Genomic DNA, 16,171 nt, shown 5'->3' with positions numbered 1-16,171 from the left:
GGTCTTGTGTGGCTCAGTTGGTAGAGCATGGTCTTTGCAACACCAATGTTGTGGGTTTGATTCCCACGGGGGACCAGTATGAAAAGTAATGCTGTTATGCTGGTGAATGAGGACCCAAAAGCGACTTAACGAAAACAGAGTCTTTATTCCAGTATATGACAAAAGTAATAATCCTGGAATATATCAAGGAGAAAACAAAACAGGAAAAACTGAAATCCACTCGTAGTTGCGAGGACTGACTGGAGACTCGACCATAGACTGCAGGTTGCTTCGGGAAGGCACCGACCGTAGCAGACTAAGACACCTGCTCATACGCAGCATCTGAAGAAGATAAAACACGACAGGGCGAGACAAGGACACAGAACAGCGAACATCATACAAGGATCCGACAAGGACAGAAGCGGAAAACAGAGGGAGAAATAGTGGCTCTAATCAGAGGGCAAAATAGGGGACAGGTGTGAAAAGAGTAAATGAGGAACAGCTGGGAGCAGGAACGGAATGATAAGGAGAGAGAGCGAGAGAGGGAGAGAGGGAGGGGAAGAGAGGGATAGAAAGAGGGAAAGAACCTAATAAGACCAGCAGAGGGAAACGAATAGAAGGGAAGCACAGAGACAAGACATGATAACCAATGACAAAACGTGACAATACCCCCCCCACTCACCGAGCGCCTCCTAGTGCACTCGAGGAGGAACCCTGGCGGCAACGGAGGAAATCATCAATCAGCGAACGGTCCAGCACGTCCCGAGATGGAACCCAACTCCTCTCCTCAGGACCGTAACCCTCCCAATCCACTAAGTACTGGTGACCACGTCCCCGAGAACGCATGTCCATGATCTTTCGTACCTTGTAAATAGGTGCGCCCTCGACAAGGACGGGGGGGGGGGGAGACGAACGGGGGCGCGAAGAAAGGGCTTGACACAGGAGACATGGAAGACAGGGTGGACGCGACGAAGATGTCGCGGAAGAAGCAGTCGCACAGCGACAGGATTTTGACGACCTGGGAGACACGGAACGGACCAATGAACCGCGGAGTCAACTTGCGAGAAGCTGTCGTAAGGGGAAGGTTACGAGTGGAAAGCCACACTCTCTGGCCGCGACAATACCTAGGACTCTTAATCCTACGTTTATTGGCGGCTCTCACAGTCTGCGCCCTGTAACGGCAAAGTGCAGACCTCACCCTCCTCCAGGTGCGCTCACAACGTTGGACAAACGCCTGAGCGGAGGGAACGCTGGACTCGGCGAGCTGGGACGAGAACAGAGGAGGCTGGTACCCCAGACTACTCTGAAACGGAGATAGCCCGGTAGCAGACGAAGGAAGCGAGTTGTGAGCGTATTCTGCCCAGGGGAGCTGTTCTGCCCAAGACGCAGGGTTTCTAAAAGAAAGGCTGCGTAATATGCGACCAATCGTCTGATTGGCCCTTTCTGCTTGACCGTTAGACTGGGGATGAAAACCGGAAGAGAGACTGACGGAAGCACCAATCAAACGACAGAATTCCCTCCAAAACTGTGACGTGAATTGCGGACCTCTGTCTGAAACGGCGTCTAACGGGAGGCCATGAATTCTGAACACATTCTCAATGATGATTTGTGCCGTCTCCTTAGCGGAAGGAAGCTTAGCGAGGGGAATGAAATGTGCCGCCTTAGAGAACCTATCGACAACCGTAAGAATCACAGTCTTCCCCGCAGACGAAGGCAGACCGGTAATGAAGTCTACGGCGATGTGAGACCATGGTCGAGAAGGAATGGGAAGCGGTCTGAGACGACCGGCAGGAGGAGAGTTACCTGACTTAGTCTGCGCGCAGTCCGAACAAGCAGCCACGAAACGGCACGTGTCACGCTCCTGAGTAGGCCACCAAAACCGCTGGCGAATAGAAGCAAGTGTACCCCGAACGCCGGGGTGGCCAGCTAACTTGGCAGAGTGAGCCCACTGAAGAACAGCCAGACGAGTAGAAACAGGAATGAAAAGAAGGTTACTAGGACAAGCGCGCGGCGACGCAGTGTGAGTGAGTGCTTGCTTAACCTGTCTCTCAATTCCCCAGACAGTCAACCCGACAACACGCCCATCAGGAAGAATCCCCTCGGGATCGGTAGAAGCCACAGAAGAACTAAAGAGACGGGATAAGGCATCAGGCTTGGTGTTCTTATTACCCGGGCGATAAGAAATCACGAACTCGAAACGAGCGAAAAACAACGCCCAACGAGCTTGACGTGCATTAAGTCGTTTGGCAGAACGGATGTACTCAAGGTTCTTATGGTCAGTCCAAACGACAAAAGGAACGGTCGCCCCCTCCAACCACTGTCGCCATTCGCCTAGGGCTAAGCGGATGGCGAGCAGTTCGCGGTTACCCACATCATAGTTGCGTTCCGATGGCGACAGGCGATGAGAAAAATAAGCGCAAGGATGGACCTTATCGTCAGACTGGAGGCGCTGGGACAGAATGGCTCCCACGCCCACCTCTGAAGCGTCAACCTCGACAATGAATTGTTTAGTGACGTCAGGAGTAACAAGGATAGGAGCGGACGTAAAATGCTTCTTGAGGAGATCAAAAGCTCCCTGGGCGGAACCGGACCACTTAAAGCACGTCTTGACAGAAGTAAGAGCTGTGAGAGGGGCAGCAACTTGACCGAAATTACGAATGAAACGCCGATAGAAATTAGCGAAACCTAGAAAGCGCTGCAACTCGACACGTGACCTTGGAACGGGCCAATCACTGACAGCCTGGACTTTAGCGGGATCCATCTGAATGCCTTCAGCGGAAATAACAGAACCGAGAAATGTGACAGAGGAGACATGAAAGGCGCACTTCTCAGCCTTCACGTAGAGACAATTCTCTAAAAGGCGTTGGAGTACACGTCGAACGTGCTGAACATGAATCTCGAGTGACGGTGAAAAAATCAGGATATCGTCAAGGTAGACAAAAACAAAGATGTTCAGCATGTCTCTCAGTACATCATTAACTAATGCCTGAAAAACAGCTGGAGCATTAGCGAGACCGAACGGCAGAACCCGGTACTCAAAATGCCCTAACGGAGTGTTAAACGCCGTTTTCCACTCGTCCCCCTCTCTGATGCGCACGAGATGGTAAGCGTTACGAAGGTCCAACTTAGTAAAGAACCTGGCTCCCTGCAGAATCTCGAAGGCTGACGACATAAGGGGAAGCGGATAACGATTCTTAACCGTTATGTCATTCAGCCCTCGATAATCCACGCAGGGGCGCAGAGTACCGTCCTTCTTCTTAACAAAACCCCGCTCCGGCGGGAGAGGAAGAAGGCACTACGGTGCCGGCGTCGAGAGAAACAGACAAATAATCCTCGAGAGCCTTACGTTCGGGAGCCGACAGAGAGTATAGTCTACCCCGAGGGGGAGTGGTCCCCGGAAGGAGATCAATACTACAATCATACGACCGGTGAGGAGGAAGGGAGTTGGCTCTGGACCGACTGAAGACCGTGCGCAGATCATGATATTCCTCCGGCACTCCTGTCAAATCACCAGGTTCCTCCTGAGAAGAGGGGACAGAAGAAACAGGAGAGATAGCAGACATTAAACACTTCACATGACAAGAAACGTTCCAGGATAGGATAGAATTACTAGACCAATTAATAGAAGGATTATGACATACTAGCCAGGGATGACCCAAAACAACAGGTGTAAAAGGTGAACGAAAAATCAAAAAGGAAATGGTCTCACTGTGGTTACCAGATACTGTGAGGGTTAAAGGTAGTGTCTCATATCTGATACTGGGGAGAAGACTACCATCTAAGGCGAACATGGGCGTGGGCTTCCCTAACTGTCTGAGAGGAATGTCATGTTTCCGAGCCCATGCTTCGTCCATAAAACAACCCTCAGCCCCAGAGTCTATCAAGGCACTGCATGAAGCAGCCGAACCGGTCCAGCGTAGATGGACCGACATGGTAGTACAGGATCTTGATGGAGAGACCTGAGTAGTAGCGCTCACCAGTAGCCCTCCGCTTACTGATGAGCTCTGGCTTTTACTGGACATGAATTGACAAAATGTCCAGCAGAACCGCAATAGAGGCAAAGGCGGTTGGTGATCCTCCGTTCCCTCTCCTTAGACGAGATGCGAATACCTCCCAGCTGCATGGGCTCAGTCTCTGAGCCGGAGGGAGGAGATGGTTGCGATGCGGAGAGGGGGAACACCGTTAACGCGAGCTCTCTTCCACGAGCTCGGTGACGAAGATCTACCCGTCGTTCTATGCGGATGGCGAGTGCAATCAAAGAGTCCACACTGGAAGGAACCTCCCGGGAGAGAATCTCATCCTTAACCTCAGCGTGGAGTCCCTCCAGAAAACGAGCGAGCAACGCCGGCTCGTTCCAGTCACTAGAGGCAGCAAGAGTGCGAAACTCTATAGAGTAATCCGTTATGGATCGATCACCTTGACATAGGGAAGCCAGGACCCTAGAAGCCTCCCTACCAAAAACTGAACGATCAAAAACCCGTATCATCTCCTCTTTAAAGTTCAGGTAATTGTTAGAACACTCAGCCCTTGCCTCCCAGATAGCTGTGCCCCACTCTCGAGCCCGACCAGTAAGGAGTGAAATGACGTAAGCAATCCGAGCTCTCTCTCTTGAGTATGTGTTGGGTTGAGAGAGAACACAATATCACACTGGGTGAGAAAGGAGCGGCACTCAGTGGGCTGCCCAGAGTAACATGGTGGGTTATTAACCCTAGGTTCCGGAGACTCGGAAGACCAGGAAGTAGCTGGTGGCACGAGACGAAGACTCTGAAACTGTCCTGAGAGGTCGGAAACCTGAGCGGCCAGGGTCTCAACGGCATGACGAGCAGCAGACAATTCCTGCTCGTGTCTGCCGAGCATTGCTCCCTGGATCTCGACGGCAGTGTTACGAGAATCCGTAGTCGCTGGGTCCATTCTTGGTCGGATCCTTCTGTTATGCTGGTGAATGAGGACCCAAAAGCGACTTAACGAAAACAGAGTCTTTATTCCAGTATATGACAAAAGTAATAATCCTGGAATATATCAAGGAGAAAACAAAACAGGAAAAACTGAAATCCACTCGTAGTTGCGAGGACTGACTGGAGACTCGACCATAGACTGCAGGTTGCTTCGGGAAGGCACCGACCGTAGCAGACTAAGACACCTGCTCATACGCAGCATCTGAAGAAGATAAAACACGACAGGGCGAGACAAGGACACAGAACAGCGAACATCATACAAGGATCCGACAAGGACAGAAGCGGAAAACAGAGGGAGAAATAGTGGCTCTAATCAGAGGGCAAAATAGGGGACAGGTGTGAAAAGAGTAAATGAGGAACAGCTGGGAGCAGGAACGGAACGATAAGGGGAGAGAGCGAGAGAGGGAGAGAGGGAGGGGAAGAGAGGGATAGAAAGAGGGAAAGAACCTAATAAGACCAGCAGAGGGAAACGAATAGAAGGGAAGCACAGAGACAAGACATGATAACCAATGACAAAACATGACAAATGCACTTTAATGTCATGTAAATCCCTCTGGATAAAAGCATCTGTTATATTCTTTAAACATTTGTAATAGCTTTTAAATTCTATTGTGCATGTACAGAAGACTGAATGCCCAAGACAAAATATCAGATGTGTACATTGTTTAAAGTTTGATCTGTTATACTCTATGGAGGAACTGCTCTGTGGAGGAACAATCACACCAATTTACTGCTGTTAATCTGTTAAATAGATTGAGGAACAGGTTGAGTTGACCAACCCTTTAAGCCTGTCACCCATATTTAATGACATAGGAGATAAGGGTGACAGCACAAACTTAAGTCAGTGAAACACAGTCAAAGACAGTACACTAATTGATACAAAAACACCAAACCAACACAGAGTGGGAAGGAGAAATGCAGAGAAACATAAATATGGTGAGGAATGGGTCACACAGCAAAAGTTTGGACTCACCTACTCATTTCATAGTTTTGATGTCTTCACTATTATTCTACAATGTAGAAAATAGTAAACAAAGAAAAACCCTTGAATGAGTAGGTGAGTCCAAACTTTTGACTGGTACTGTTACGCACTTCTAGGAGTATTGGGTGCGGAGTATTGGAATCACGTAGTAACCAAAAAAGTGTTAAACAAATAATAAGATATTTGAGATTCTTCAAAGTAGCCACCCTTTTCCTTGATGACAGCTTGAACATGAGCCTCATATATTTTCTGTTTGTACTGTCACGTCAAAACACCAGTTGCAACACCGGCCCAAAATCAGGACCCAAACAGTCCAGCGAAAACAAGCAAATAGCACAACCACAAAATTGAACAGAGGAACAAGCCTGCACAAAAGCAGGCTGGTATAACAGGCTTAAATAGCCCTAACCAAAACCTAAATAAGAAACGGGTGTAACCAATAAGACAAAACTTCCACCCCACTTTAGCTGAGACGGGTAGTAGACAGTCCAATACAGTGTATTGCATTGGGGGCTATGGAAGGGGTAGAGTAAAAAGCCAGCAACTGTCCGTATGACACAGTCCCCCTCCAAAACTAAACATATTTGGTTAGTATATACCTTTTCCAACTCACTTTAGCTGAGACGGGTAATAAACAAACTGAATTGGTCCAAAAGCACTCACAAACTTCTACAGATGCACAATCGAGAGCATCCTGGCGGGCTGTATCACCGCCTGGTACGGCAACTGCTCCGCCCACAACCGTAAGGCTCTCCAGAGGGTAGTGAGGTCTGCACAACGCATCACCGGTGGTAAACTACCTGCCCTCCAGGACACCTACACCACCCGATGTTACAGGAAGGCCATAAAGATCATCAAGGACATCAACCACCCGAGCCACTGCCTGTTCACCCCGCTATCATCCAGAAGGCGAGGTCAGTACAGGTGCATCAAAGCTGGGACCGAGAGACTGAAAAACAGCTTCTATCTCAAGGCCATCAGACTGTTAAACAGCCACCACTAACATTGAGTGGCTGCTGCCAACACACTGACACTGACACTGACTCAACTCCAGCCATTTTAATAATGGGAATTGATGGAAATGATGTAAATATATCACTAGCCACTTTAAACAATGCTACCTTATATAATGTTACTTACCCTACATTATTCATCTCATATGCATACGTATATACTGTACTCTATATCATCGACTGCATCCTTATGTAATACATGTATCACTAGCCACTAACTATGCCACTTTTTTACATACTCATCTCATATGTATATACTGTACTCGATACCATCTACTGTATCTGGCCTATGCTGCTCTGTACCATCACTCATTCATATATCCTTATGTACATATTATTTATCACCTTACACTGTGTATAAGACAGTAGTTTTGGAATTGTTAGTTAGATTACTTGTTGGTTATTACTGCATTGTCGGAACTAGAAGCACAAGCATTTCGCTACACTCGCATTAACATCTGCTAACCATGTGTATGTGACAAATAAAATTGGATTTGATTTGATTTGAAACTGTTTCCTCTACAGTCCAATATGTATTCCATATACAGAGAATTGCATTGGCGGCTGTGTTCTGTTGCATGGGTAAATAGTCACAAACTCTGAATTACCCAATAGATAGTATGACAACTGCTAGGCACAGCACATAGCATTATGGTTTCACAGAACTACAATAAGACACATGAGGCTTTCAGCTACTAGAGGGTGCAACTAGTATAATACACATGAGGCTGTAAGCCGCTAGGCCATACAGTATAATCACAGATATAACATTGTTAGTAATAGAAAAATATTTGATATAATCATCTATCTATACAGCAAACTGAAAATAAATTAAAACTCTGATAGGATCTGTAAGGACCAAGAAACACTTATAAGCATAGCACCAGTGACATACATAACATTACTAATACTGACTATTAACTACTACTACATTATGAGGTGAAGTACATTGAGAAATTGTAATGCTTTTAATGTCATTGTATAATTTTGGAACATATTTGTAAGATTATGCACTATGATGCACTATTATGCACTATGACTACATCCCGTGGGGTTCTTGCTGATTGTACAGAGATTGTGACAGCCGGTTAAATGGCGTCCCTTGAGAAGGCAAGAACAAGATGTATGTCATTAAAGATCCCATGGCCCTTATCATAAGAGTAGGGCTGTTTAACCCCTGTGTCCTGGCTAAATTCCCAATCTGGCCCTCAAACCATCACGGTCACCGAATAATCCCCAGTTTACAATTGGCTCATTCATCCCCCTCCTCTCCCCTGTAACTATTCCCCAGGTCGTTGCTGCAAATGAGAACGTGTTCTCAGTCAACTTACCTGGTAAAATAACGGATAAATAAATAAAAATGTACATATTATTCATCCCTTTACACTTGTGTGTATAAGGTAGTTGTTGTGAATTGTTAGGTTAGATTACTTGTTGGTTATTACTGCATTGTCGGAACTAGAAGCACAAGCATTTCGCTACACTCGCATAAACATCTGCTAACCATGTGTATTGTACAAATAAAATTTGATTTAAAATCAAATTTGATTTGATGGTCTACAGTACCCTCAACAGTAGGTTGTGTAGCTGGAGGACAGCTAGCTTCCATCCTCCTTTGGGTACATTGACTTCAATACAAAACCTAGGAGGTTCTTGGTTCTCACCCCCTTCCATAGACTTACACAGTAATTATGACAACTTCCGGAGGACGTCCTCCAACATATCAGAGCTCTTGGAGCATGAACTGACAAGTTGTCCACCCAATCAAAGGATCAGAGAATGAATCTACTACTGAAAGCAAAAGCTACAGCTAGCTAGCTCTGCAGTGCATAAAATGTGGTGAGTAAGTGACTCAGAGACATAAAGACAATAGTTGAACAGTTTTGAACAAATTAATTTCTTCAAAAATGGAGGAGCAAGAGAGAGAGATTTCATAATTTTTTTCCACTTTCAGTTTCACTTACTTAGCTAGCAAATGCCGCTGGCTAGTTTACCCTACTCAGATACCCTGCTCAAACAGAGGGGTGCTATGTTAGCTAGCTGGCTATGACTATCCAACACAGTTGAAAAAATCTGGCGCGTTTCGGCTGCATGGCCTTCTCCCTGACGAAAGCCAGTGTCGGATTTTTAAAACTTTGTTTCTATTGAACATGCTATACAAATAAAGACATTTTAATTCATTATATGAAGAGTGCCTTGATCCTCCTTTCTTTTTGATGACCGATTCCCTTTTACCAAAGAGCACATTCTGTCTACCAAAATGTACTATTGTGTACCTTATTAGCGCTTCCCTTTCTTTCTACAACACTGGAACTCTTCCATGTCAAGGTACGCGTTTGGTTTTATTAATTTATTGCCACTGGGGCACACCAGTGTAACTGCTTATTGACTTAACACTTACTTTACTGCATGATTGTAGCATGTTTACTAACGCATTAGTTATGTTAGCTATGTTGACTAGGACGTTACTTTAGCTAATATGGGGACAACGATGTAGGCTGTGTGTTGCAGTTATGACATGGTTTGGCTTGGAAAGTTTTTTTTTCGCCTGGTCACGTACAGCTGATGTGTTGTGCATTCAAGTCCACAAAGGAATGGAAAAGGTGAGAGGAGGAGAGTGTATAGAGGCGAGAAGGAACCAAGGTAATGAAAATGATAGTTTCAGGTTGGATATTCACCAGATATTTGCGCTTTCAAACCTCAATAGCTTTCAAACCACTTAAGCCAAATAAGTGTCAGGATGTTGTAAAAATGGCATGTCTTATTTTCACATTTTGGACATTAATTCGCTTCCCAAAGCTAATAAACATGGGGAAATGTGAGCAGCATTCCATATTCCTAGTTGAATTAGTTAGGGAGTGTAAACATTTGAATTTCAATAGCTCCTTAGTTATGTGACCTACTGACCTCAAGCAAGGTTCAGAATGTCCACTGACTACCCTTCTATATTGCACACCCTTTTGTTTGTCCCTTTTCATCTCAGGTGATTTTGCATGAATTTTTCAAAATGTTACATATCAATAGTTCCTTGATCATGTGACCTACTGACCTCAAACAAGGTTCAGAATGTACATTCAGGGGGGCTACACATTGCAAAAGGTGCCACTGAGTGTACATTCTAAACCTTGTTTGAGATCAGTAGGTCACATGACCAAGGAGCTATTGAAATTCAAAAGTTTACAAAATTAATGTAAAATCATTTGAGATGAAAATGGACAAACTAAAGGGTGTGCAATATAGAAGGGTAGTCAGTGGATATTCTGGAAGTCGTTTGAGGGTTGTAGGTCACATAACCAAGGAGTTATGGAAATTAAAAAGTTTGAAAAATCCATGTAAAAACGTGTGAGATGAAAATGGACAAACTAAAGGGTGTGCAATATATAAGGGTAGTCAGTTGACATTCTGAACCTTGTTTGAGTCCAGTAAGTCACATGACCAAGGAGCTATTGAAATTAGAAAGTTTGAAAAATGTATGTAAAACCATGTGAGATGAATATATACAAACAAAAGGGTGTGCTACATATACGGTTACTCAGTGGATATTCTGAACGTAGCTTGAGGGTTGTAAGTCATATGACTAAGGAGCTATTGAAATGTGAAACTTTCATTGTAAAATCTCATGAAATGCAAATGGACAAACAGAAGGGTGTGCAATGTGTAGGTCCACTGAGTGTACATTATGAACTTTGTTTGAGGTGTGTGGGTCACATGACCAAGGCGCAATTGAATAATAAAAAATAATAATTTAAAATAGTGCGAGATGTAAGTTTTAGGAGTATTGGTTAATTTGTCACTATGTTGACTGCTGTTGGTGGACGTAAGGAAAACTACAGGTGAATGTCCAACCTGAATCTGTTTTTACCCCGGTCGAGAACCGATACAATGTGGTGTTTACCCGTGATCAGGTGTGTATTCAGTCCGCCGATTTTGTTGAAAAACTTTTCTTAAACAGAAGCAAACGAAACGGGGATATAAAATGCCAGAATTTGTCCTATAGAAAGTCTTGTTTGCAACTGTTGGACTAATGAGGCGGTATTGAATGTGTCACTGTCTGTCCATGTGTCACTCTCTGTCACCTTAAAAATGTATCTTGACCTGTATGCACCTACGTTGTAAACATTCATTCACAGGCAAGGTTGTAGCAACCTCATGATGGGTATAGGGAAAATTTGAGTATCATATAGTAGCCTAAACCTATCGATCTTACATTGAATGGAATATGAATGACACTAATCCAATATGCTGTAATAGAAATAAGACCATGCTGTCCTGTCTCAGCCTCCAGTATTTATGCTGCAGTAGTTTGTGTCGGGGGACTAGTGTCAGTTTGTTATATCTGGAGTACTTCTCCTGTCCTATCCGGCGTCCTGTGTGAATTTAAGTATGCTCTCTCTAATTCTCTCTTTCTCTCTCTCGGAGGACCATGCCTCAGGACACCTGGCTGTGCTGCTGCTCCAGTTTCAACTGTTCTGCCTGTGATTATTACTTTACTTTGAGATATCAGCTAATGTACAAAGGGCTATATAAATACATTTGATTTGATGCTCATTAAAAAAAGCATCATCCCATAAACAGCACTGACAGCCACTGATAAGGAGACATATACTTGGAATACGTAGGAGGAATGGAGGGGAAAAAGAGAGGCAGAGGAGGTCTGAGAAAGAGATGGAGGAAGAGGGTGAGCTTGAGGCAGTTAAAAATTGCAGGAAAAGGGGAGATGGTTTGTTTTAGAAGAATGGTAGAAAGTGTAAGAAGGGTGAGCTGAAGACAGGAGGTATCAGAGGTAGTAGGTGTGGTGAAGTTCTCTGAGCCGAGGCTTGCACCGAGGGTCAGGATTTATTTTTTATTTTTTTATTTCACCTTTATTTAACCAGGTAGGCTAGTTGAGAACAAGTTCTCATTTGCAACTGCGACCTGGCCAAGATAAAGCATAGCAGTTTGAACAGACAACACAGAGTTACACATGGAGTAAACAATTAACAAGTCAATAGCACAATAAAGATGAGTCTGTGACAGTTGGAGTGACCCTTGCCTTTTGGCTGATCCAGTTGTCATTTCAGGGTGGGTGAAAACAGAGTTGGGTGCTGTGGATTCAGAAACCAAAAGTGGTGTTGTGATAATTGTTTGTGTTTCTGCTGGTCAGAGGGAGAAGGCACTCCACGTTAAATGAATGGGGGCAAGAAATTTGAATTGTTTTTCTTTCAAGAACAGGGTGCCATTGAAAGGAGTGATTGCTGGGGTAGCAGTAAATGTAAAAGTTGACCAACTGAAGGAGAAGATTCCTGGTGTTTGTGATGCTCGTCGTTTGGTGCAAAGCAGACAGGGTGGCGTGAGTGGTGGAACAGGAGTCATTGTCTGTTCTTTTTACTTTTGATGTTGAGTCTTTGCCCAACAAAGTGATGTTAGGATATATAAGTTATCCCGTATGAGCTTTTCTGGTGAATACATTACGTTGTTACAGGTGTCAAGCTTATGGGCATGTAGCAGCAGTGTGTAGGTGTGAGAAGTGTGCAGAAAGGCATGAGACAAAATAATGTGTAGCATTGGGTAAAGTAGTGGTATGTGTTAATTGTAGGGGTGCCTATGGGGCTGGGGATCAGAAATGTCCCAGGCAGGTTGAGGTTTCCGGGTTAGAGTAGTGCAGAAGTTGTCATATGCTGAGACAGTGAAGAAAGTAGAGGAAGATGGGTCAAGGGGGAGGGATCCTGAGAGGAGTGGTGTGAGTAGTAGATCTGTACCAGTACAGAGGGATAGGTCAACAAGTGATATGTTTCAGTATGATTAGATTTTTAGCATTTATAGCAATGGTTATCAACTGTTCTCCAGGGATGAAACATAGGTCACAGAAAATTGAGGTTGTGGTGGCAGCTGCAGAGAGGTATTTGGGTGTGAGAGAAAGAAGGGTAACAGGGTGTATTAAGTCCCAACATCCTTTTTAATTTTTTTTTGTTAACCTTCATTTAACCAGGCAAGTCAGTTAAGAACATATTCTTATTTTCAATGACGGCCTGGGAACAGTGGGTTAACTGCCTGTTCAGGGGCAGAACGACAGATTTGTACCTTGTCAGCTCAGGGGTTTGAACTCGCAACCTTCCGGTTACTAGTCCAATGCTCTAACCACTAGGCTACGCTGCCGCTCCTTTCAGATTTTTGGGCTGATGTAGGACTAAATATATTTAAATAGTGGAGTAGGGTGGTGTTATTCTTTTAAATATTTTTTTTTTTGTGATGGTAGGGTATTTGTTTACTTATGCATTTTTTTAAAGCAAAGTATACGGGAGTTGTACTCCAGTCTACTAGGTGGCGGTAATGCAACATTTATTGGAGGCCAAACGCCGTTAAACCCCATCGAAGAATAAACTAATCTTGTCGATGACGTTAGCTAGTCAAGCAAGCTAAACATGGCAAAATGACCTCGTCCTAATTAACCACAGTATTTCCCTAATTCGTGCAACCTTGTTAAGTGTTTTCTTTTTCCGTTGTTTTAAATTCTCATTTTAATAGCATTGGAGATTTGGAGCCACCACAAAAGTTAACCGCTAATGTTAGCTAGCAAGTCGGCTAGCCTGGTGAGTATGTTAGCTGGCTAACGGCTTGCCTTTAGCATCCAACCAGAGACGTTACGGTAGCTTGAAACTAACGTTAGTAAATGTAGCTACCTAGGTAACAAGCCAAATACTAACTAGCAAGTTAACTAGTGTGATTGTAGCGAGTTACGTTGTTGTCTTCCATGTGTCTAGCAAGATGTCTTGCAGTGTCTGGAAAGCTAGCTAGCTAACGTTACCCATTCAAATTTCACCTGGACATGATGATAACTGGCCTAGAAGTAGGCAGGGCAAATACCCGAAATCGTCAAAATAAATTAAATCACAGCACGTTTTTGGACTCATCCAGTAGTTTTACCGGATTAAGTAGCTACACTACCGCTGCAAACTACTGTAGATTATAATTTAACATGAAGAAAAAATGACTTGCTTCAGCTTTTTGAAATAATGTGTGGCCACTCCTCAATGGTCCAGTTTTTGATCGGTGCCAGAGAGTAATTATGTTCTGATTTCAGATTTAAATAGCAGAGTAGAGGAAGATTTTATATGCTCTCAATTTGTGTAATTTGTTGGGTAAGTGGTCAAAGTAATTGATTTGTGTTAAAAGTAACATTTTGTTTATAGTGAATGGAATGTTTGGAGTGATGTCACAATGGGAACTTTTAGAGGTATAAAAGCTATCAAAAAGTTGTATGTGAGCACACTATTCCAGACCAGTCTACACGTTTTAAAGTTAGAAAGACATTTCTAGCTTAAACGGTACGGTGTAAGAGGAGTAGCCTTAAATAATGATATCTATAAATCAGAATTATTGCAGTATTAAAAGTTTCATGTTAATTACTTAAAAATTAACCTAGTTTTCTCCCCAAATTTGTTATAGCCAATTGGTAGTTAGTCTTGATTGTGTATGTGTGCCATTCGGAGGGTGAATTGACAAGACAAAATATTTAAGTGCCCTTGAACGGGGTGTGGTAGGTGCCAGGTGCATAGGTTTGAGTGTGTAAAGAACTGCAACGCTGCTGGGTTTTTCACGCTCAACAGTTTCTTGTGTGTATTAAGAATGGTCCACCACCACCCAAAGGACATCCAGCCAACTTGACACTACTCTGAAGCATTGGGAGTCAAATCCAATTGTATTTGTCATATGCCATGAAATGCTTACTTACAAGCCCTTAACCATCAAAACAGTTTTTTAAGAATATAGTTACAAAATAAACAAAAGTAATAAAAATGAGGCTGTATGCAGAGGGCACTGGTACCAAGTCAATGTGCGGGGATACAGTTTAGTCGAGGTAATTTGAACATGTTGTTATTGGTAAAGTGACTATTCCTAGATAATAAACAGCGAGTAGCAGTACTGTAAAAACAAAGGGAGGGTGGCCATTTGGTTAATTGTTAAGCAGACTTATGGTTTGGGGATAGAAACTTAAAGTGCCTTTTGGACCTAGACTTTGCACTCTGGTATCGCTTGCTGTGCTGTAGTAGAGAAAAGTCTATGATTGGGTGACTGAAGTCTGACCATTTTTTGGGGCCTTCCTCTGACACCGCCTAGTATATAGGTCCTGGATTGCAGGAAGCCTGGCCCCGGTGATGTACTGGGCCATACGCACTACCCTCTGTAGCGCCTTACGGTCGGATGCTGAGCAGTTGCCATACCAGGTGGTGATGCAACCGATCAGGATGCTCTCAATCGTGCAGTTGTATAACTTTTTGAAGATCTGGGGACCCATGCCAAATCTTTTCAGTCTCCTGGGGGGGGGGGGGGGGTTGTAGTGCCCTCTTCACAACTTTTGTTGGTGTGTTTGAACCATGATAGTTTGTTGGTGTTGTGGACACCAAGGTACTTAAGTCTCAACCTGCTCCACTACAGCCCCATCCTGCTCCACTACAGCCCCATCGATGTGAATGGGGGCGTGTTCAGCCCTGCTTTTCTTGTAGTCCATGATCGTCTCATTTGTCTTGCTCACGTTGATGGAGAGGTTGTTGTCTCTGACCTCCTCCCTATAGGCCGTCTCATCGTTGTCAGTGATCAGGCCGTTGTGTCGTCAGGAAACTTAATGATGGTGTTGGAGTCGTCCTTGGTCACACAGTTGTGGGTGAACATGGAGTACAGGAGGGGACTAAGCATGTACCCCTTAGGGGCCCCCGTGTTGATTATCAATGTGGCAGATATTGTTGCCTATTCTTACCACCTAGGGGGCAGCCGGTCAGGAAGTGCAGAGGGAGGTGTTTAAGTCCCAGGGTCCTTAGCTTAGTGATGAGCTTTGTTGACACTATGGTGTTGACTGCACCTCAGCGTTCAATGAACAGCATTCGCACATGGGTGTTCCTTTTGTCCAGGTGTGAAAGGGCAGTGTGGATTGAGATTGCATCATCTGTGGATCTGTCGGGACGGTATGAGAATTGGAGTAGGTCTAGGGTTTCTGGGTCGATGGTGTTGATGTGAGCCATGACCAGCCTTTCAATGCACTTCATGGCTACTGACGTGAGTGCTATGGGGAGGTAGCCATTTAGGCAGGTTACCTTTCGCTTTCTGGGCACAGGGACTATGGTGGTCTGCTTGAAACATGTAGCTATTTCAAACTCCAGGTACAGATTGCAAATGTCAGTGAAGAAACTTTCCAGTTGGTCTGTGCATGTCTTGCTCATATTGGCTACGGAGAGCATGATCACAACATGGGCCATCATCCCTGGGAT

At 44.4% G+C, this 16,171-nt stretch overlaps 1 protein-coding gene across 2 annotated transcripts in view; it reads left to right on the top strand.

Annotated features, from left to right (window-relative positions):
* The first annotated feature begins 9,511 nt into the window (after positions 1-9,511).
* kctd13 (potassium channel tetramerization domain containing 13) overlaps positions 9,512-16,171 on the top strand; it is a 46,557-nt gene continuing 39,897 nt past the window's right edge. The window contains exon 1 of one of the 2 annotated variants that reach the window (XM_046304979.1): positions 9,512-9,532. The gene's annotated coding sequence lies outside the window, so the exon portion shown is untranslated. Of the gene's footprint in view, positions 9,533-13,261; positions 13,499-16,171 lie in introns of those variants that run through there. The other variant, XM_046304978.1, reaches the window with a different exon arrangement.

The sequence above is a fragment of the Oncorhynchus gorbuscha genome, linkage group LG16, assembly GCF_021184085.1.
Source record: "Oncorhynchus gorbuscha isolate QuinsamMale2020 ecotype Even-year linkage group LG16, OgorEven_v1.0, whole genome shotgun sequence".
NCBI classification, from domain to species: Eukaryota; Metazoa; Chordata; class Actinopteri; order Salmoniformes; family Salmonidae; genus Oncorhynchus; species Oncorhynchus gorbuscha.
The sequence above is the reverse complement of the archived record's forward strand: the minus strand, read 5'-3'. Positions and strand labels throughout refer to the sequence as shown.